Below are 23,175 nucleotides of genomic sequence, written 5' to 3'. Positions count from 1 at the left end.
CTCCTCATCATCATCTGCCACCACCACTAGATCACCATAGTCCATGATGCAACAGCCACATTATTGTGTTGAAGGGTGTTTTTGATGCCCGTAAATTAATTTTTTTTTTTTTTTATTTTTTTTTTATTTTTTTTATTTTTTTTACACATTATGTTGATGTGTACCCCCCAGGGGGAAATGTTTGTCAGCCCATACACTTAGTGTATGCGCATTACAACCATAGGAGACCCGCTCCTTTAAATTGGGAAAAGATTTTTAGTAGACCATTCAATGCATAAGCAAACAGTATGGGAGTACCAAATGAATAATGGGAACTTTGGTTTCATGTGGCCATCCAGCACGCCAGTTCAAAGAGTTATTGGGGTGCGTGTCACTTTGGGGCAGGGCAGGCCTTGCATTCAATGCATAGGCAAACAGTATGGGAGTACAAAATGAATAATGGGAACTTTGGTTGCATGTGGCCATCCAGGAGGTTGGTTCAATGGGTTCTTGGGGTGCATCCAAATTTTGGGCAGCCCTGCCAATCACTGCATACGCAATAACAGTATAAGAGGCCCACTATTTAACCCCTTAACCCCCAAGGGTGGTTTGCACGTTAATGACGAGGCCAATTTTTACAATTCTGACCACTGTGCCTTTATGAGGTAATAACTCTGGAACGCTTCAACGGATCTTGGCGATTGAGAGTTTCTCGTGACATATTGTACTTTAATTTAGTGATAAAATTTATTTGATATAACTTATTTGTGAATAAAAACAGAAATTCGGTGAAAATTTGGAAAATTTTGCAATTTGTGGACCCCCAAGGAACTTATCTAGATGTGCCCCCTTTGGAACTAATCTGTTTCCTGTAACGTAAATTAGTAGTGCATGGAGGTGTGGTACAATTTGAAGCAATCTTTCATACACAGGCCAGGTTTTACTATGCAGGTGTCGCATTGGTAAGTGATGTCCTTGCGTATTCCCCTTTTGTAACACACTCGGCACCTTTTTTGCGGCTTACCTTTTATTACAGTTGGCGGACCACCCCTTGAAAATGCTGACCTGGTACGTACGAGACAAGCACCTTCAGTTCCAGAAGTACTGGTGCCCGCTCCTTCTGGATTGCCAAATATCAGGACCTTAACCACTACCTCCTGGAACTGAAGGTACGACGTATCGGTGTGGTGTGCACATCGTGAAGCAGGAAAGCGTTGAACATTGCCATTTGTATGATGTGCACGGCCAGCTTTTTGTACCACACCCTGACCTTTCTCAAAGCATTGAACGGTTGGAGGAGTTGATCCCATGTTTTTGTTGTACTCCAGTACACAGGTCGGTTTGCTGACCTGTGTAGAGGTACCCCGTACAGTGCTGAGGGCGCTGCCATCACAGTGTATGGTGGTCAAGTGAAGGACATCCCTCTTTTCCTTGTACTTGACCACCAGTAGGTGGTCGCTACATTGGGCTCTGCTCTCACCTTTTCTGAGCATCTGCCCAAGTAGCTTCTTTAGGAGGCCTCTCTGATTTTTGAGAACAGTACCGCAGGCTGCGGTACCTCGCACAGAGAGGGATTTGTAGAATGGGATGCTGGTATAAAAGTTATCAGTGTAGAGGTGAAAACCTTTATCCAGCAGTGGGTGCACCAATCACACACAATTTTCCCACTCACTCCCAGGGCAGAGGACACTCTGGGGGTTCAATCCTGGTGTCATTTCTCACACAGTTTGTAGAGTTTGATTCCGTACCGGGCCCTCTTACTGGGCAGGTACTGACGGAATCCGGGCCTTCCCTTAAAATGAACCAAAGACTCATCCACACAGCTGTCCCTTTGGGGCACGTACACTTCAGCAAACTTTTTGTTGAAGTGTTCGATGACCAGCCAAACTTTGAACATGGTCAAAGTTGGGGTCATCTCGTGCGGGACACTGCATTATCAGCATAATGCAGGAATTTGTGGATGGCCTCAAAACGCATCCGGGCTATGACCATTTGGAACACTGGAGTGTCATAAAATATCAACACTCCAATATTGCCGAAGTTCTGACTTCTTCAGGATCCCCATGTGGAGGACCAGGCCTCAAAACTGCATCATTTCAACTGTGTCTACAGGAGACCAGTTAGAATATGATTAACCAGGGGTTTGCGCCAAAAATTGACGAGCATACAAATTAGTTTGCTCCACCATGAAGTTAATAAAATTCTCAGAGAAAAAGACTTTGAAAAAGTCTATTTCTATGAGGCCGATGATGTCAAACTAGATTCCTGATTTTGCAACAAAATCAGGAATCTGTGGCTCCTAATTTTTGGGGGGCAAGGTCCACACAAGATCTGAAATGGGGTGCGCTAGTTCAGGTTCTGCAATGGCAGGCGCTGCCTCATCTTCTGTCCTGGGGCGTCTGCGTGGCGGTTCAGCAGGACCCGGGGAGAAAGAAGAGGAGGAGGAAGAGGATGAGGCTGAGGACGAAGAATCGGAAAAGTAAAGAAATATGGGATCCTCTCCCTTGTTATCAGTGTTGGAGGCAAGGAAAGAATATGCCTCCTCCAATGAATAGCGCTGTTGGGACGAACGTGACGAGTGGGACTTTTTTTGTATATATGGTGCTCGGGTGTACTTTATTGATAACTATGTGTATGTGTGTGGGTGATAGTGATTGGTGAAAACTATTCTGAAAAGAAAAAGCTAAGAAAAAAAGCAAATAGGGAGAAAAAAATACCTGTGAAACGAAAAAGTTAAAACAGCAGGCCCTAGCTCTGATAAGTGAACTGCATCACTTATCAAAGTTCGGCGGCTGCTGGATGTGCGCATGGGTGTGGTGCAAGGGGGAGGGTGAAAAAAAAGGAAAACAGCAGGCACAAGTTCTGATAAGTGAACTGCGTCACTTATTAAAGTTTGGCGGCTGCGGGATGTGTGTACGGAGTTGGCGCAAAGGGGGCTGATGAAAAAAAGCGAGCACGAGTGTTGATCGGTGAACTGCGTCACCAATCAACGCTCGGCGGCTGATAAATGTGCGCACGAGGAGGTGCAAAGGGGGGTCGAAGGGGGTAATAAGAGGGGGAAGGGCGAAGGGGGGATTGGGGTGGATGAAGATAGATTGGGCAGGGAACAGGTTACACTTTCAGTTGTAGTGTTTCTTTTTTCTTTCTTCTTTCTTCAGGAGGGATTGTGGTGTTACAAGCTTAGCAATACCCAGCACAGGAGAAGCTCTTGCTGTGTGACCGCTCTGCAGGAATCCTCAGCTAGAGTGAGGACCCCTGCAGAGCAGTCAGACAGGTCTCAGGCAGGTTAGAAACAGATCACAGTACGGTCACACCGCTGCTGAAACCTGTCATTGGTGGGATCGAATGATCACATCGATCCCACCAATCACTGCTGTCCCTGGTGACTCCTTGGCCGGTCACAGCCAGGTCACCAGTAGGGCACAGAGAGGTCACAGAATGACCGCAGCTGTGCCCTGTGATTGGTGCGATCGACGATGACATCAATCGTGCCAATCAGCTCCTGCAGGGCTCTGGCCTATGACCGGTGCTATTACTGCACCGATCCAGACCGGTACCGGCAGGGCACAGCTCAGTAATACCGCTGCTGTGCCTTGCGATTGGCGCGATCAGTAAGTAATAAAAATGCCTTAAAACATATTCTCTCATTATTCTGGTATCTTGCAAATATTATTAAATATGGTAATCATAATTGACCTAAAACAGGGTAAGGTTTATTCTGATTTCTTGTCACAAATTGACAATTGTATAGTGTATGTAAACTTCTGGTTTCAACTGTATAAACAACAATTAAAGTAGCACTCTGTTGCACTATAGCATGCAAACATGTTTAGCGCAGCGGTAAGACACTTATGCAGTGATGAGGAAGTGACCCAGCAAAGTTCCAACACAAAGTCTCTTTAATGCAGTTGCTTCACAGCATTAAGGTCCAATTCACACAACTGCTTAGCAATAATGTTCAGTTCAGTTCAGCAAAGCATTTGACAAAGTCTCTCATACAATCCTTATTGAAAAAATGACTAAGTATGGAATGGACAAGGCAACAGTTAGGTGGATTCATAACTGGCTTAGTGATCGGACCCAAAGAGTGGTCGTAAATGGCTGCACATCCAGTTGGAAGAATGTCTCAAGTGGGGTACTACAGGGCTCTGTCCTGGGCCCTGTATTGTTCAACATCTTTATCAACGATTTAGATGAAGGAATTGAGGGTAAACTGATTAAATTTGCTGATGACACAAAGCTAGGAGGGATAGCTAATACTAGAGAAGAGAGAGAGAGGATTCAAAAAGATATAAATAAACTGGAGAAGTGGGCAGCAACTAACAGAATGGTTTTTAACAGGGAGAAATGCAAAGTACTACATCTGGGCAATAAAAATGAAAAAAGCATATATAGAATGGGAGGAATAGGGCTAAGTGACAGCACATGTGAAAAAGACTTGGGTATACTAATAGATCACAGACTAAATATGAGTCAACAGTGTGATGCAGCAGCAAAAAAGGCAAATGCAATTCTAGGATGTATTAACAGAAGCATACAGTCTAGATCACGTGAAGTCATTATTTCCCTCTACTCCTCTTTGGTCAGACCTCATCTGGAATATTGTGTCCAGTTTTGGGCACCACATTTTAAAAAAGACATCAACAAACTGGAGCAAGTTCAGAAAAGAGCGACCAGAATGGTGACCGGTCTGCAAACCCTGTCTTATGAGGAAAGGTTGCAGGATTTGGGAATGTTTAGTTTGCAAAAGAGAAGACTGAGAGGAGACTTAATAGCTGTCTACAAATACTTAAAGGGCTGTCACATTGTAGAAGGATCAACTTTATTCTCATTTGCACAAGGAAAGACTAGAAGCAATGGGATGAAACTGAATGGGAGGAGACAGATTAGATATTAGAAAAAACTTTTTGACAGTTAGAGTGATCAATGAGTGGAACAGGCTGCCACGAGAAGTGGTGAGTTCTCCTTCAATGGAAGTCTTCAAACAGAGGCTGGACAGACATCTGACTGGGATGATTTAGCGAATCCTGCTTTGAGCAGGGGGTTGGACCAGATGGCCCAGGAGGTCCCTTCCAACTCTACGATTCTATGATTCTATGATTCAAGTGCATAGCATTGATGTCCAGTTCATAGCACTACATAATACCCAGTATCCACCGGATAGCAACTGGACACCTGTTGTGAGCTCATTTTCTCATTCACCTTTGATGTCCGATGAACTCCCTCTGCTGTGCTGGTGAAAGGAGGTGGTGAAACTGATTTGGATGGGAGAGACCTGTCACCTGAACAGGTGGATTGCGATTGGACATCCTGAATCTGAGTGGATATAAGGCAGCCGACTCCCTGTAGGGTTGCTGGTGATTTCTCTGCTCTGAGCTCTGGCCTCCAGTTCAGTTCCTGTCTTCTAAAGCTAAGTTTTGCTCTGTTATTGTTCCATGAGATTTTGTCTGATTTGCTTAGTTTTGTGTTCAGTCAGCCCCGGCTGGGGCTCTGCTGAATTTCCATTTTTGTCCCTGATCGGTTAAATCTCTTTTGCTCTGTCTTCAGAATAAATCGGAGTGCTGATATAGGGATTTTGAAGTCTAGTGACTTCAGGGCCGTTTTTCCTATCAGACGTGTTGGGACATTTTTGGTAGGGTTTTTGCGGATTGAAGCCAGCATCTTTTCTGTCCTTTCCTATCTAGTTAGTTGGGCCCCATCGTTTGCTCTGCCTGTCTTTCTGTCTGTGTTTGTGTTTTCATCTGTTTTCACTGACAATACATGTTGGGGGCTGTCTATTGCTTTGGGGTCTGCTCTGGGGCAGTTTAGATTTCCTCTTTCTTTAGGCTTATTTAGTTCTCTGGCTGTGAAGAGGCGTCTAGGACCACCGTAGGAACGCTCTACGGCTACTGTTAGTTGTTGTGAATAGGATCAGAGGTCTGCAATCCGCTAGCTACCAACCTCTCCAGTTTTCTAGACTTAGCTTGCATTTTTGTTTTTTCCTCCTCCGGTGACTCATTCATAACAGAGACCTATACTCTGGGTTACATGGTCACTAAACACGCTGGCCTTCCCTTTGACCATTAGCCGTGGGCGACTGCACCGCCATGTCAGTGTCTCTTATAAGTTTGCAGCCATTACACATGCTAGTCCTCCTTCGGGCACAGAACAGTCTATCCTCCGGTTCACCTTCGGGCACAAGACCTCCACCTCTGAGACCAGTTACCGTGGATGGCAGCATTGCTGTGTATGCTGTGGGTACCAGGCCCATTAGCTCCTCTCTGTCCTGTGTCTCTTTACACAAACAAAGCTCTGCAGAGCCTCTGCTCTGCACTCTCACCTATACCAAACTGAAACTGGCCCTCATACTGACACACCCAAAGCCTTTACTGCAGGGCTTTTAACAAAGAAACCTGTGGCCTTCAGCCACATGGAAAACCCAGCCTGGAATGAAACGGACTGCATGACTATCATCCTGCAGTCTGTTCCAAAACATAACAGCCAGAGTTGTTTCTGCCTTGGACACTGGCATGCCCAAGGCTAGCACTCATTTTTATTATTTCTAGTCTGCATTGCAGCCACCACTATGCCCGTGACTGCCATGCACTCCTATGGCCTTCATACGCCTCCATGCACATCCTGGGAAGAACACACGTAATCTCTACCGTTGACACCGGTCACTGCTTCACCATTGCAATCACAGCTACACCTGCGACTGCAGTGCCCCCTCATGACCTCAGTATGTCTCCGTACGCATCTTGGGGCGCACAACCGGCAGCAACCCCTACCTGTGACACCGGTCACTGCCTCACACATGCAATATACTGCTTAAAAAAATAAAGGGCGCACTAATATTCCACATCCTAGATATCACTGAATGAAATGTTCCAGCTGCAAATCTTTATTCATTACATAGTGGAATGAATTCAATACAATAAAAAATAAAAATGATCAATGTAAATTAAAATTAATAGCCCATGGAGGTCTGGCTTTGGAATGATACTGAAAATCAAAGTGGAAAATCAAATTACAGGCTGATCCAACTTCAGTGGGAATGCTTCAAGACAAGGAAATGATGGTCAGAAGTGTGCGCGGCCTCCACTTGCCTGTATGATGTTCCTACAACACCTGTGCATGGTCCTGATGAGGCGGCGGATGTTCTCCTGATGGATTGCCTCCCAGACCTGGATTAAAGCATCAGTCAACTCCTGGACAGTCTGTGGTGCAACGTGGCATTGGTGGATAGAATGAGACATGAGGTCTCAGATGTCCCAAATGTGCTCTATTGGACAGAGGTCTGATGAACAGGAAGGCCAGCTTTAGTATCAATGCCTTCATCATGCAGGAACTGAGGCCTAGCATTGTCATGCATCAGAAGGAACCCACTGCACCTGCATATGGTCTCACAATGGGTCTGAGGATCTCATCCCAGTACCTAATGGCATAAGGGCACCTCTGGCTAGTACATGGAGGCCTGTGTGACCCTCCAAAGAAATGCCTCCTCACATCATTACTGACCCACAGCCAAACTGGTCATGCTGGACGATGTTGCAGGCAGCAGAAGGTTTTCCACGGCATCTCCAGCCTCTGTCACGTCTGTCACATGTGCTCAGAGTGAACCTGCTCTCATCCGTGAAGAGCAGAGGGTGCCAATGTCGAATCTGACAATCTTGCTGTTCTCTGGCAAGTGTCAATTGAGCTGTATGTCGGGCCCTCATACCATACCATGGAGTTTGTTTCTAACAGTTTGAGCAGACACATGGATGTTAGTGGTCTGCTGGAGGTAATTATGCAGGGCCCTGGCACTGCTCCTCCTATGAATAATTGCACAAAGGAGGAAGTAGCAGTCCTGCTTCTGTATTTTTGCCATCATAGAGTTTCCTCCATGTCAACTGGTGTACTGGCCCATCTGCTGGTATCTGCTCCATGCTCTGAAGTACAGTAGTTCAGTACCTCTAGGGGTGAAAGCAATGCCAAAAACAAAAGTGACCAAAAGAACAGCCAAAAAGGATGAGAACAGAGAAATGGTCTGTGGTCACCCCCTGTAAAAGCACTCCGTTATAGGGATTGTCTTGCTAATTGCCTGTCATTTCTACCTGTTGTCTGTTCCATTTGCACAACAGTAGGGGAAATTGATTCACAATTGGTGTTGCTTCATAAATGGACCGGATGATTTCACAAATGAGTGACCTTTATTTTGTTGAGTTATGTACATAAAAGGTCTCCAAGCTGGAATGAGGCAATGCACAATGGTCACTCCTCTGAGGTCAGACTTCGTCTCTGCTCACTGATTGGTGCGCTCAGACGTAATTGTCCATTCACTCCAATCAGCAAAGGGGCTGGTATCGCTGGCATGGCCTAGCACCACCCTATGAGTTATATCAGCATTCATAGCTAGACTTTAGTGTTTCAGTCAATGTTATTGCCTGAAACACTGAAATCGCTGTGATAGGTCGTTCAGAATTGAACAGCCAATCACAGCGATCCTCATTGTGAGGGAGCAGAGAAAACTCCAGTGGAAACAAGCACAGGTACACTGCTGTCAGAAACAGCAGGCACCTTAATGCAGTCACCCTGCCTCCAGTCATGGTGCCGCATTTTCTCCAGGACATATCCATACATCCTTCCCAGCCAGGATGTATGGATACACCTAAGGTCGTGAAGGAGTTATTTGGGCAAAAGGGGGAGGGTGAAGCCTTAATTTATATGGGAAGGTAGGTGGGATTCTGCTGTAATTAAAAACACCTGAGGCTGAGGGGTGAAGTGCTCAGTCAGAGAGCATATGTATACAAATATGCAAAGACTGACCATCACTTCCTAAGCAGTAATGCAATTCAAATTTCATATATTTCATGTTTGCATGCTGTAACTCTACAGAGTGCTGATTTTTGTTGGTTATATATGGAGATAGCTACACTTAGTAAGCACCTGTACATACCTGTTTTCTGTTTAGAAAAAGACAGTTAGTCTTTTGATATTGGTATACATAGGCTCTTTGACTAATCATTCCACCCCTCAGCCTCAGGCATTTTTAATTACAGCAGGATCCTACCTTCCTATATAAATGTAGGCTTCAGCCCAAAAGAGAATTCACATTAGGCAGGTTCCCAGCAATGTCAATCACCATATTGTGGCTGGCGTGTACACATTAATTGGCCAATTTTTGCTCTAAGTATTCTCAATTTTTTAAATTTTCTAGAGCAGTAATGCAATTCATATTTTATATATTTCATGTTTGCATGCTACTTTATTTGTTGGATTTAGATGGAGATGGCTACTTTTAGTAACCACCTCTACACACATGTAAAAAAGCTGCAGTTACTTTTTTAAGTGCAAAATCAAAGCTTTTTGCTTTCTATAAGAAACAAATTAAAAACGCGGCTTCACATCTGCACCAAAAACGCATTAAATAAGGAGGAGAAGATTGTTATCATGAAGTTTGTTCTGGATTCTGCAGAAAAAAAAACCCACATTATTTCTCAATGTCTGAACACAGCTTTACAGACACAAAAAAGCCAGATGTCATATAGTAAAGCTAAATCAGGATAAAAAAGTTGGGGCGGCTTCGACTGTGAAGGAAGGAACAAAAAATAAATCCACAAGTCCCAACTAGCGGTGAGCAATGGTTAACTCACTGACTTTTTGTCACGGTGATGAGGTCACCGCAGTTCAGCCCGGTTGGAAATACAGCCTCAGTGACCTGCGTTAACCTTGATGAGATCACCGTTGCTCACTGATGCAGCTAGTTCCACATTGGTTTTCAGTCTGGACAGTTGCATTTTGGCACTGTCCAGGTTGAAAACTATTTATCCCCAGATATGGATTACGGTGTGGGACAAAACAAAGAACAGGTTAGAGATATGGTTGTTTATTTTATTTTTGTTTTCTTACAGGAGACGAGGGCTTCAATGAATGGGAGTTAGGTGAGTATAAATGTGTTTTGTTATTTTTAAATAAAAATGGGAAAGTGTTTTGATTTTATTTCAAATAAAATAATTTATTTTTGCTGTGTGTTTACTTACCATACAACTATAGGATTAATAATTATAGATGCCTCTAAATGACTAATTTGTGTGCTTGATGTCACTGGACAATGCAAAGTTGACATCAACCTCACAAATTTGAACCCCACTTGGCACTGCCATAGCGCACGTGGAAAGAGTCATGCAAAGTGCATAGTGTCAAAATTGGCATATTGAATAAATGTGCCTTTTTTGGGTGGCTGCGGGGCTGGGGGGCAATTTTCATGGCCCACTACCATCCTAGGAGTACCAGCTCCCAGATGTCAGCTTTAGCTTGGCTGGTTGTCAAAAATGGGGGGACCTCATGGTATTTTATTTAAATTATTTATTTATTTAAATAATTTAAAAAACAAGGTGGGGATTGTTCTATTCTTGATAACCAGCCTTGCTAAACAGATGAGGGTTGCTGCCCACAGCTGTCATTTTTGCTTTCAGGTTATCAAAAATACAGGGGGATCCATATCGTTCTTTAAAATATATTTATTTATAGCACAGGCAGCGGCTGATGAATACTCCCATCAGCTGTCTCCTGCTCTCGCTGTTATTAGTGTCAGCAGTGGTAGGCTGATGGAAGCAGTAGTTCCATCAGCGGCCTGCTCTCGCTGTTATCAGTTGAAAACAAATCTCAACATTCTCCCCTGCTAGCGCTGATCGCAGCTCGAACAGGGTAGAGCAAGGGAACAGCGCAAACAGTACCACTACTTCCCAGGCACTGGTATGTGTGATACTGATGCGGCACACAGCTGCCACACATATTACACACACGGACACTGATAATTCTTGTTCTATTTTTTCCGGTACCGGAAATATCAGGACAGGTGAAAGAGTCCTTAGTTATCACCCCAGGTAGGCACCTTCCTCTGCCTATTAAAGATGATCATATTGATCCACACTGAATTGAATTTGAGTCAAATTTCCTGAAATTCACATCTTTCATCCCTCTCCATCCCCTAAGGCTATATTAACAATAAAACAGAGTGAATAAAGTATTGGGGGACGGCAAAATGTTTTCTACACTGTTCTAAAGCAATTGGACTGCTTGAGATTCATCATACATAAATTCGTAGCATATCAAATTTTTGAGGAAACTTTGCCAAACATGGGTCACTAAAGTTATGTGGTCCCTTGTATTATGAATTCTTGCACCCAGCATATCTTCATTGCACTGTGTGTGCTAACAGGTGGTTTGTGCAGTGTGGGAAGAGGTCAATGTGCTTTCCCAGCCCTGTCTCCTCCTCTAGAAATATAACCAGCCCCTGGCAGCTTTAAGAATCCTCAGTGAGGAGCAATTATCACACTCACATCCTGTCTCCCTGCAGAACAAGAAGGTAAGAAACTAAATGGGTGGAAAAAGGGGCCCGAGAGAGAGACCTTATTGCTCTGATATGTGTAATTTACATTCGGTACAGTTGAAGCTGCTGCAGGAGAGGGATTTTAACTTGGCTCTTTACTCTGATCCCAATGTACAATAACAAATTATATTGTGGTACCGTGCTAGCCAGAAAAATCGATGCAAATACTTTTCTGCCCAATGATGACAAAAGTATTCTAGGAGTGATACCTTTATTGGCTAACCAGATCCCAGAAATGTTACGTGCGACTGTCATCAAACTTTCAGTAATTCTGCTCTTCTCACCTGTACTTGGCAGCTGCCTTTGTATGATGTCTTGTAGAACATTTTCTGTTCTCGTGCTATACGTCTCATTATTGCAAGCCTTTGACTGTGAGCTGTTCTAAGCTATTATGGAATAAATCTCAGGCTGGATCGCAGTTCCTGGGACAGTTTTTAACGCAGTTTTGTTTTTGCCAAATTCATCAGCGAATAAAAAAAGTAAAAAGGAAATACCGGTACTAATATTTCCCCTTTGTGTATTCATTCCTGTGTTTAGCTCAAAAATGACGTATAAAACTGCCGCAAACATTGCATGTGTGATTTCTGTCTTCCTGCAATGTCTTGGTATCCGCATGGTCTTTGCCCAGAGTAATCTAGTGTTAATTGCAGATATAGTATGAGGCTCTGCTCACGTCATCTTTGTAATCTGCGTGTGAATGAAATAAAATGGATTGGCTATTAAATGAATGCTGTTTAAAGCCTATCCATTTTCTTATGGATACATTACATCTGTTTGTTTTTTATTTTCAAGGGAGATAGTAGCAGATCGTCGCCTTTAGGAAAAATAAACGGATCACAAAAAATGAACACTTTTATATGCAAACATAAGTCAATCCATTTGCATACATTTCCCATGGTCTTGAATGATAAAAAGGGAATACGATAAACTTTTCTTATATTGTAAAAAATAATTAAATAAAATAAAATCCTAGCAGACTATGAAAGACTGACCCAAAAGGAAATGTGCCCAAATGTACCACATGTCACACAGGTCCCCATTTCACATATACTGTATTTCCTCCATTATATACTTTATGATTTTTGTGAAAATGTCCAGAACTCTAGAAAAGTGTGTTTCTGTGTGTATACCATAGCACCTGGACAGAGGGTACTCCGCTTCCCAGTTCCAAAGATCCTGCTAATGAAGGGAGCAAGGGTAGACAAGCTGCAAGTCCTCCTGTTCTTACTCTGAACGGGGCTTGCAGAAACATTACTATCCAATTTACAAATCAGGACAGTGGTGCTAATCTGCTAACATAACATAAAACAAAAGTTACTTATGCCTCACTCATCCATTTTTAACTTACGTGATTTTTTTTCACATAGTAAATTCTATGGAGCTGTTCACATACTGTTTTTTAACAAGTCCGTTTTTGATCGGGGAAAGTCGATTTCTCTGATGTGATTTATTTAGCTTACTGTTGATTTATGAAAAAAAACGGTTATACTTTAAGTGTGAACTGAACTTTTTCTAGGAACAATTTAGTATCTTTGCGATGCATATGAAATACATAAGTTTCAATGGAATCAGTGACCAGGTTTTTGTTGCCTCACCTGAGAGCAGCATAATGTAGGGAAAGAGACCCTTAACGCAACGATGTATAAGATAATTTACTGGGCGCAGCAGTTGTAACACAATTAGACTTTTTACATGTTGCATGTAGCAGAGCTAAAAAGCTATCCTCACCCACACCACTGAGTCTCAGCTTCCTGTATACATTGTCTATAGAAAATAAGCTGCTGCTTATCAGAAGGGAAGAGTTGGACAACTTGGCACAAGGGAGCTAAGGGCCCGTTACACAAAGCGATATCGCTAGCAATATCGCTATAACGTCACTAGTTTTGTGACGCAGCAGCGATATTGCTAGCGATATCGCTACATGTGATACTTACCTCCGACCGCTCCCCCGCTGGTTATCGCTGATCGAGCGAGAACGTCCTGGACCGTTTCTCGTCGGCCACTTCCTGCTGTGATGACGAGCGACGCGTGGACGCAGGCGGGAGGACGTCCGGATCGCCTCGTCTGACAGGTAAGTAGCGACCCCCGACTGCTGCTATGTCGCTGGTGAGATCTGCCTGTTTGGCAGCTCACTAACGACCACTTAGCGATGCACCAGCGATCCTGACCGCGTCATATCGTGGTCGGGATCGCTGGTGCATCGCTAAGTGTAACGGTACCCCTAGTCTGTGCAGTAATAACATCCTGGTGATAAAACATTCACTGTATGGCGACAACATCACAAAGCCTAATAAGTGATATATTGCTGAAATCTGTGTCTCAGCCTCTACCTCATGCTGCCCTCAGATTTCATTGCAAAAATCTGCTGATGGATTTTCTTTATAAACTTCCAAAGTCAGTAACTGCAAGTACACAGTTGCATGTAATCACAGTCACTGATTCATGCCAAATAACTATGAGGAGTTAGATTTCTTGGCTCATTCAGAGCTGTTGGGTTTAGTGTATAATGAAAGGAGAAAATGTGGTAAGTTACTAGTGTATGGGAGACTAAGTGACTTACTTTGTATATTTTCTTGGTATTGTTACTTTTCATTTCTAAGCTTTGTAACGCTGGATTTTTTTTTTTTTTAAACCTTCACATCCACCATACATGCATAGCGCCACAATCGCATCAGCTCACTCGCAGAGCCGCCATGATCATCAGTGGGCATCAGCTATAGATGATACCTACTGTACCAATGATTGGTGCTAGCGCCGATTGCGGGCATTTAACCACTTTGATGTCAATAGCAACAGCAACCTTGATCAGCATAAAAAGGGAGGAAGCTCTCTCTCTGCTCTCATCTGAGCTGACATGCCCCCTCCCTGTGTGCGACGCACTGATCTAATGCCCTGCAATGCAGAGTATTAGAATAGGGCAGAAAAAGTTTATGTACCATCCTGGGACAAGGTAAAAAAAAATAGTCCAAATAAGCTTTTTTTTTTTTTAAACAAAAAAAAAAATTGTAAAAATATTAAAAAAATAATCACAAAGTAAAGAACAAAAACTGAAACATATAATATTGATAAATGCATATATTAATGTAAAACCAAAACTAAATAAAGTACAAATATTTGGTATCGCCGCATAGAAACGACTCGATCTATAAGTGTTCCATTAGTTAATCCCTTCAGTGAACACTAAATAAATTTAAAAAAAGTAATAAAACTATGCTTTTGTGGCGCCCCTGAGGGTTCAGTCGCCACAGAGGTACTGCACCTCCTCCTTGGGTGTGGTGCCCCACTATCCAGGTAAGGTGAGGACACCTGACCACACTCTAACACCTGCATCCCACACAACACAGTAGTGTAGCAAAGCACCCTTTGGTGGCTCCCTTTTTGATGGTGCACCGAGCGCAACCAAACTGCAGCAGGTTGCGTTTGGTGCAGGTCGGCGCACCGTCAAAAGGACGCATGCGCCGCCAAACGCATACTGCGCACGGCCTGCACCCCCAGTGATAAAGATAGGGGACGCATGCAGCGTCATGCGCCGGTAGGCGGAGCTACCGGTGGGGGCGGGGCTTAGCGGCGGCCGTGCGCAGGCCGTCGCTGTGCTCAAAAGCGCTAATGTGAAACTAGCCTTAGAGTGTTATAGTAGACAAAAATGAAAAAACTGTTATAACACACCAACCAGAAAAATAAAGCCATCTAATCACTTATACCGCACGAGACAAATAAATAAATAAAACCAATTCTTGACCTGCTGTTGGCTTGTTCATTCTGTCTCCCAGAGATCGCAGTAAGGCCGGAGTCACACTACCGTAGAATATAGAATACGGCCGAGTGCTATACGAGAAAACACTGCAAACATGCTCTCCATGCATGTGTTGTGACTGTCACACAGCCATGACACATGCAGCTGCTTCACCAAACAGCTGATTATAAGGAGCGCTCCAGGTATCCGGGTTCCCGGTGCAGCTATTCGGTAAGCGCTGTAGCTATTCGGATAAGGAGTTATCCAAAGCTAGTCACTCATCCCTACTTATGACCTCGTCCATTCCACCGATGCCATTGTCTTCTGCAAGATAATTAAAGAAAAACAATATTCCTCACCTTTCCACATAGAAGATGATAATCCATTTCTCCCATGAAGGGTCTAGCTCTGCTACATCTAGATGACGGGCTGCATGGTTGCATGATGCGACAATACAGCCTGTCATCCAGCAGAGAAACTGAGCAGCACCTGCTACCACTGCTCAGTGTCTCCCTGTGAACTCCTATTACCTGTCTGACGGCACCACAAAGTTCTCCTGCTGGTGGTGGCATCAGACAGGTACTGTGAATTCACAGCCAATTAACTCACTTCACTTATGTGATTTTAGAGTAAATGGCTCCTGAATTGGCGGTTTTTATTCAATCTAATGTGTCTGTCTTGAAAAATATTTCCTTTCGAAAATGATGTGTAAAATGACTTGGGCTATGTGCACACAGTGCAGATCCTCCCGTGGATTTTTCCACGCTGATTTTACTAAATCCGCAGGTCGAATGACCTGCATTTTTCCTGTGGATTTCTTCCTGTTTTTTCGCGGTTTTTGTGCGGTTTTTCACCTGCGGATTTGTAGAATGGAGCAGATGGAAAACTGCAGCAAAACTGCACAAAAGAAGTCACATGCTGCTTTTTTTTTCCACACAAAAATTGCAGCATGTGCACAGCGGTTTTTCTTTTACATAGGCTTTAATGGTACTGTACATCACCTGCAGATCCGCAGCCGCAAATCCGCACCGTGTGCACAGGGCCTTAGAGCAATTCTCTATGTAAAAGCTCATGTTAAAATCGCATAGCAATTGCACTGCATTTGGATGTTAATCGGATGCTTGGTGTGAAAAATCGGATTGTATTCGCATGACACTTGCATTACACTTGTGCGACTCTCGGCAGTGAGAATCAGACTGATCTTTATTTTTATATTTTTAGTGTGACTCCTGCCTAAGGCTCGGTACATATTTATCCTGTGCTTTACAATGAGCATTTACAGCAGGGTTTCATTATAAATCTCTGAAATACGTGATTCAGACGGACCCCCCCCCGGTGGAATATTTCCTATAATGAGGCATATAGAGGCACTGTGGACTTTGGCCTATGATCCGGTGTCTGTCACCCACAGTTTTGTGTACCTCTGAAAATAAGGACCCCGCTGATCTCAGACCAGACAGAGTCCAGAGTATCTCTCCTGCCTCATTATAATGACTCGATACAATGGGCGTTTCATCTGAATTACGTCATTTGGGGATTTAGATGGAAACCCCGTTGTACTTCTGCACTCATAAATACAAAATGTCCCCCACCCTTCTGAGCCCCAGTGTGCCTAAACCACATTTAGGATCCACATGTCTGTCAGTACTGTAGCTATGACAGCCTGCTTAGATTACAAGGTGTGTGTCTCCAGAAGCACTTACTGGGCAATACAATGTACTAGGAACTACAATAGTAGATTTGCAATTCTCTATTGGCAACATCTATTGCTTTTTATTTCTGTAAAACTTCCATGGAGTCAAAATTATCACTACGCCTATAGATGAATTCCCAGAGTGTCGTAATTTCCAAAATCGGTTCACTTGAGGGGTGATTAAGCTGTTCTGAAACTTAGGGGTTCTGTATATGGAGTCCCCACACTATTCTACAGTAGTTTCCCACCACATATGGGATCTCAGCGTACTCAGGAGAAATTGAACAGCAAATTTTGAGGTCCATTTTCTCCTGCTACCGTTGTGTGAAAATGAAAAATTGGGAGCTGAAGCAAAGTTTTTTTTTTTTGATTGGAAAAAAAATCTTAATTCTCATTTTCACAGCTCAATGATATAAAATTCTGTGAAACATCTGTGGGTTCAAGTTGCTCACAAGACTTCTATATAAATTCATTGAGGGGGGTGTGGTTTCCAAAATGAGGTCACTTGTGGGGGGGATACAAATGACCATAGTTCAAAGATGGATAACCTGCGAGTTTGTTGAAAAAACTATTTCAGTATAATTAGTTATATGAAGGCTCATAAACAAAAATACTAATTAATTAAAAGATGCACCCAAAACAAACACGGGGTTAAGGCAAATGGGGATTAATGGGTAAGCTGGATATTATAAATAATTACTAGTACACAAATAGTGACCCACTCATGGTATTGTAATGATAAATACAAAAATTACCGGCTTTAAAGGTCACTTAATTAATTCTTAACATGTTCGCTCCCATATGAATCAACAGATATCACCACAATTTATATTGCTTATTGCCCTCATATTGCACTATGCCCAGTAGAAAAAAATAGACCAGCCAATATGCAACAGATTAAGGAAAACTTCTCAATGCTGATAAGCTGATATCTCGCCTGTGTTTGTTTTGGGTGCTTGGGGGGGTTTATTTAGTAGCAGTCCCTTAATTAATTTTTGTCCTATAGACCCTGTCCTGTCCCTTTAGATTTGCATTTTAAGTGAGGCAAGTATTATAAGGGTCAGTAAGGGACAGCCGACGCGGAGCGGGGGCACCAGTATACATTAGGGTGAAAAAGCTCCGTTGTCAGGTAAGGACGCTTTCAATTAGGGATTTTTAGATCCCAGCTCCCTTTCATTTCCCAATTAAGTAATTTTGTTTCTCGGTTACTGGTTGTATCCCCTTTAATAATTTTTTTTTTTGGTGGTTTTGTGGTGATGGGTGCCCTATCTGGACTGCTTCATTTAGTGACATAGACACCCAAACCAGTGAGGCTTTTTGTGTTCCTTTATATTGGCCACCCTGAGAGTAGGATTGAACAGGGTGAGAAGGGACAGCCGTCGTGGAGCGGGGGTGCCATTTGCGTTCCAAGAGGGTGCCAACCTCCGCTGTTAGGCAGGGGTGATACATAGGGTCCTAGAGGGAACTGTAGATTATCCATCCCCTACCTTGTGTTAAGATATTTAGCTATTTTGTCATATGATCAGTGTTTAGCTGCCTGTTTTTCTAAGTGAATGTTTTTTAATTATTGATAAATAAAGTATCTTTTAATTAATTAACCTGTGAGTTTGATAAGGCTCATAAATTTGAAGCGTGCCAATATCCAGAAGTTCATCCAGTTCTTAAGAAGTTTAATTAAAGTGTGCCTTAATGAGCCTTAATGGGTTTATTAACTAAACAATTCTGGTATTGAATATAAACCAGTAGTTGTAACCCTCAGCTCGACTGAGAAACTGGGAGAAAATAATTAATCAAGTGGCAAGCAAATTTTAACATTTTTAATCTTTTTAAAAGATTCAGGATTACCATGTTATTTTTTTACTAAGCCTGACTTGTGACACTTTAAAAGGGTTGATGGGAATTTTATACTGATGGCCTATGCTTTTGGATAGGACATGAATATCTGATCTTTGGGGTGTGACACTCAGCACTCTTGTCAATTAGCTTTTCTAGGTGTGGATGGAAATACTCAGTTGCAGAGCTGCTCAGCATAGTTCCATCAACAGAATAGTGGCCACTGCTGAATATTGAACATCTGCCATCTTCCAGCCAGCATAGCATTGGAAACAACTGATCGGCAGGGGTGCTGGGTGTCGCACCACCACCGATCAGATATTGATGACCCACCCTACTGAAAGGCCTTCAATATAGAAACCTTGGACAACCTCTTTAAACATTGAGAGTATAGTTCAGCCCCAACATCGCTCCAAATTCTCCATTGTCAGGCACACTTTGTGACGTGAACCCACCAAGCCCAGGTCCGGGTGGGTACATGGTCCCTGGGTGTTGGTGCAGCTGGCAGGTTGGGACATGGTAGGTAGGCTAGATAATCTAGGGACTACCTGGATGGATGCAGTGAAGTCAAAAAGGAAAGAAGCAGGATAGCATGGTGTTCACGGGAGATGGAGTACACAAAACTGCAGTCTTGAAACCTAATTCAAAGACGCAGTCATGTGTGTCAATGTTCTTGAATAAGTCTAAGGAGGTGATTTCATAGATTCACATGGAGCACAGCACAGGGCAGCAGAGCCAAGGTGAAGGGAGCTGATACTGGGATACACAGGGCAGGTGTGTAACAACATATGTATGGAACAGAGCTTCACATTGAAAGCCTTGTGATCTGGTTATGTGGCGCCCCTGAGGGTTCAGTCGCCACAGAGGTACTGCACCTCCTCCTGAGGTTTGGTACCCCACCATCCAGGTAAGGTGGAGACACCTGACCACACTCCAACACCTGCACCCCACACCACAATGTAGTGTAACAAAGCACCTTTGGCGGCTCCCTGCTTGGAGTAAGGCAAAGCACCCCTTGGTGGCTCCCTGCTTGGAACACGAAACGTGCTGGGAGGTGGGTGGAGTTTAGTTTGCACTAAAAGAGTGGGTAGAGGATAGGATTTAGTTAGTGAGTCACAGGAGTCTGACGAGGTCAGTCTGTGAAAGGAGATCCCCTGAGTGGGATGGAGGAAGGAGGTGCTGCAGCCGACCTCAGTGACCTGGGTCCGCTGGCACAAGAAAGGAACATTGAAAGAAAGCCTGATTCTCCATAATAAGGAAAGGATTAGTACGGAACGTGAGGAGAATAAGACAACAAGGACCAGGGTTACAGAAGAACCCTTCCCAAGTTCTAAGCGCAAGGCCGGGGTCCGGTCCCCGAGGTTGTATGGATACTAATGGTCCTGCAGCAGACACCGGAGGAATAGAAGTAGTGACCACTTTATTCCCTCATCAGACTTGGGGGCACAACAGCAACGTGTGTGAGCCGGGACTATGTAGAAGGAGTCCCCGAAGTAGGCTGCAGCTGTCTGCCGTACAAGTAGAATTCTTAGGAACATCTGACAGGAGGAACTCCAGTGTAACTCAGTACTGTGAGTACTTCACTCAAAGGCGCTAAGAGGGAGACGTTCAGAAAAAGCACATATGTTGGCGGAGTGTTGGAAAGGAGTACTTCATCTTGCCTTGAGGTTGGCTGAGCTCCTGACCCAGAGGACATGGCACGGATGCGGGCACCTGTACCACATCAGACTGTGAGTAAAGCTTTGAACTGCATGCCCTGGTGTCCTCCACTTATTCCTGCGCCAGCCTGCCCGACACTGCTACATCCCTCCTGTGCCCGACACTACACCATCTAAGTGTCACTCCACCTACACTGCCCTGGGACTACAGCCCTGCCTGTGGAGGGCTATAACATCATTGCTGCACTATACCATCTGTTCCAGAGGATCTGTCTGTAGCGTCGGCTTAACAATTGCCGAACACCACAGGTGGCATCACAAATCTGTCTGCCCAAAGGAGTCATCTGAGGGCCTGTGGCCTGAAGTGAAGAAAGCTGAGCTCCTGCCTGGACCTAGCGCGGCTGTGCAGGTCCCGCCGGAGATCCCGGCGGATCCAGAGCCACCATCTGCTCTACCGCCATCTCCAGTACTTAACCGGGCAGTTCCAACCACTACTGCTGCCACCAGGAGCCGCGCCTGCACCAGAGCCAAGACACCACCGGGAGGCTCCAGGTATGATCGCTACCCCTCCTAACGGGTTACCCGCCCCCCCAAGTTTTCATACAGTGAGGCCGGCATGCTTGAACTCCACATGGGACGATTAGATGAGCTATGCTCTCAATTCAGAAGCACTAAGCTTACTGCGATGGGGAAGTGGAAGAAATCCCTGCTGAAAAGAGTGAAACTGGAGCAGGTGCGTCCCGTTCGACATCTTCTGATCTCAGCAGAAGAGGTTGAGCGGCTGAGAGATGTCACCGTACATCATGGGTTCCCTTTGCCACAAATTCAGGACCCCCACCTCAACCCCTACAAGCACCCACAGACACCGCTAAAACCAGATGTCAGGCAAAAAATCAGGGCAGTAGTGCCGTTAACAGCAGTACTACCTGAAATGACAGAACAACATCCCTTGGTACCAGCTGTAACTCCTGCAGAGTCACAGGCAACTGGGATACCATTAGTGGCAGTCTATGTGTTGCCCGCACAGGCTGCAGTTACTTCCGCTGCCATCCCATTAACACCAGCAGATGACAACCTCACTCCAGGAGAAAAGGAATACCTGCAATTTGTAGACAGCCAGCAACAGGAAGAAGACACCCAGAGCATCTCCCCTGGAAGCAGCCCAAGCAACCAGCTTCCAGAACCCCAGGAGGTGACAACTAGCCATAACATTTCAAATAACTAACTCTGTTACCCAGGAGGGTATTTGCACCATTGTGCTTTAAAGTTATTTTTGTTTGCTCATCATGTTTTTTCCTGTTTTTAGTTGCCCAGTTTTATTGGCAGCGTTTCTCGCACTTGAACTGTGGAGATCATGGACACTGAATGATCCAGAACTTTGATGTATATAGTTGCACCTCCTTAGGTGCCCTTTCTGGGTTTTACATAGCCCTTTTATGGATAAGAACTACCTCATCGTGGAGCATGGCTCCTACCAAAAGGACACTGCAAGAGATCCCGGCTGGGAGCGGTGTCCAGCACTTAATAGAATTATTGAAGTTTTGATGTGAAGTATTTTATAATGTGCCTTATGAAAGTATTGATAGAGAATAGCTTTTATAGAATCTAGTTAACAGCAATAACTTTTAGGAATGTTTTAATAAAGGAATTTGAATAAAGATTTGAAAAAGGCAGGTGACGAGCCGGGTATCAACGGTTGTCACTTAAGGTTAATAAAAGAAAGTAGAAAATGTGAAAGAAGAAGTGATAAAGAAATGTGTTGATGATAATGCTTGAAATAGCACTTTGAATTAGGAACTGTAGTAAGATAGTTAAAATTGTTTGTAATGTTCAAGAATCAGTGCCTCCCACATTGGGAAGTTTAGATAAGAACTGTTTAATAGCATTACAAAAATTTTGTATGTTCCTGTGTTTGTCCATCTTTGCTTCTTTTGCAGCCTGCGGACGTGCTGTTAAAGGGGGAGGATATGTCGCGCCATTGAGGGTTCAGTCGCCACAGAGGTACTGCACCTCCTCCTGAGGTGTGGTACCCCACCATCCAAGTAAGGTGGAGACACCTGACCACACTCCAACACCTGCACCCCACACCACAAAGTAGTGTAGCAAAGCACCTTCGGCGGCTCCCTGCTTGGAGTATAGCAAAGCACCCCTTGGTGGCTCCCTGCTTGGAACATGAAACGTGCTGGGAGGTGGGTGGAGTTTAGTTTGCACTAAAAGAGCGGGAAGAGGATAGGATTTAGTTAGTGAGTCACATGAGTCTGACGAGGTCAGTCTGTGAAAGGAGATCCCCTGAGTGGGATGGAGGAAGGAGGAGCTGCAGCCGACCTCAGTGATCTGGGTCCGCTGGCACAAGAAAGGAACATTGAAAGAAAGCCTGACTCTCCATAAGAAGGAAAGGATTAGTACGGAACGTGAGGAGAATAAGAGAACAAGCACCAGGGTTAGAGAAGAACCCTTCCCAAGTTCTAAGCGCAAGGCCGGGGTCCGGTCCCCGAGGTTGCACAGACACTAATGGTCATGCAGCAGACACCGGAGGAATAGAACTAGTGACCACTTTATTCCCACATCAGACTTGGGGGCACAACAGCAACGTGTGTGAGCCGGGACTAGGTAGGAGTCCCCGAAGTAGGCTACAGCTGTCTGCCGTACAAGTCGAATTCTTAGGAACATCTGACAGGAGGAACTCCAGTGTAACTCAAGACTGTGAGTACTTCACTCAAAGGCGCTAAGAGGGAGACGTTCAGAAAAGGCACATATGTTGGCGGAGTGTTGGAAAGGAGTACTTCATCTTGCCTGGAGGTTGGCTGAGCTCCTGACCCAGAGGACACGGCACGGATGCGGGCACCTGTACCACATCAGACTGTGTAAAGCTTTGGAACTTCATGCCCTGGTGTCCTCCACTTATTCCTGCACCAGCCTGCCTGAC

At 44.3% G+C, this 23,175-nt stretch overlaps 1 protein-coding gene across 2 annotated transcripts in view; it reads left to right on the top strand.

Moving 5' to 3' along the window:
* The first annotated feature begins 11,202 nt into the window (after positions 1–11,202).
* Positions 11,203–23,175, top strand: part of GGT1 (gamma-glutamyltransferase 1) — a 198,469-nt gene continuing 186,496 nt past the window's right edge. Inside the window, exon 1 of one of the 2 annotated variants that reach the window (XM_073563777.1) lies at positions 11,203–11,308. The gene's annotated coding sequence lies outside the window, so the exon portion shown is untranslated. The remainder of the gene's footprint in view (positions 11,309–23,175) is intronic. The other variant, XM_073563778.1, reaches the window with a different exon arrangement.

Source organism: Dendrobates tinctorius, unplaced genomic scaffold, assembly GCF_039654945.1.
Source record: "Dendrobates tinctorius isolate UK_male_01 unplaced genomic scaffold, ASM3965494v1 ptg000397l, whole genome shotgun sequence".
Lineage (NCBI taxonomy): Eukaryota > Metazoa > Chordata > Amphibia > Anura > Dendrobatidae > Dendrobates > Dendrobates tinctorius.
Note: the sequence above shows the minus strand (reverse complement) of the source record. Positions and strands in the feature narration are given on the sequence as shown.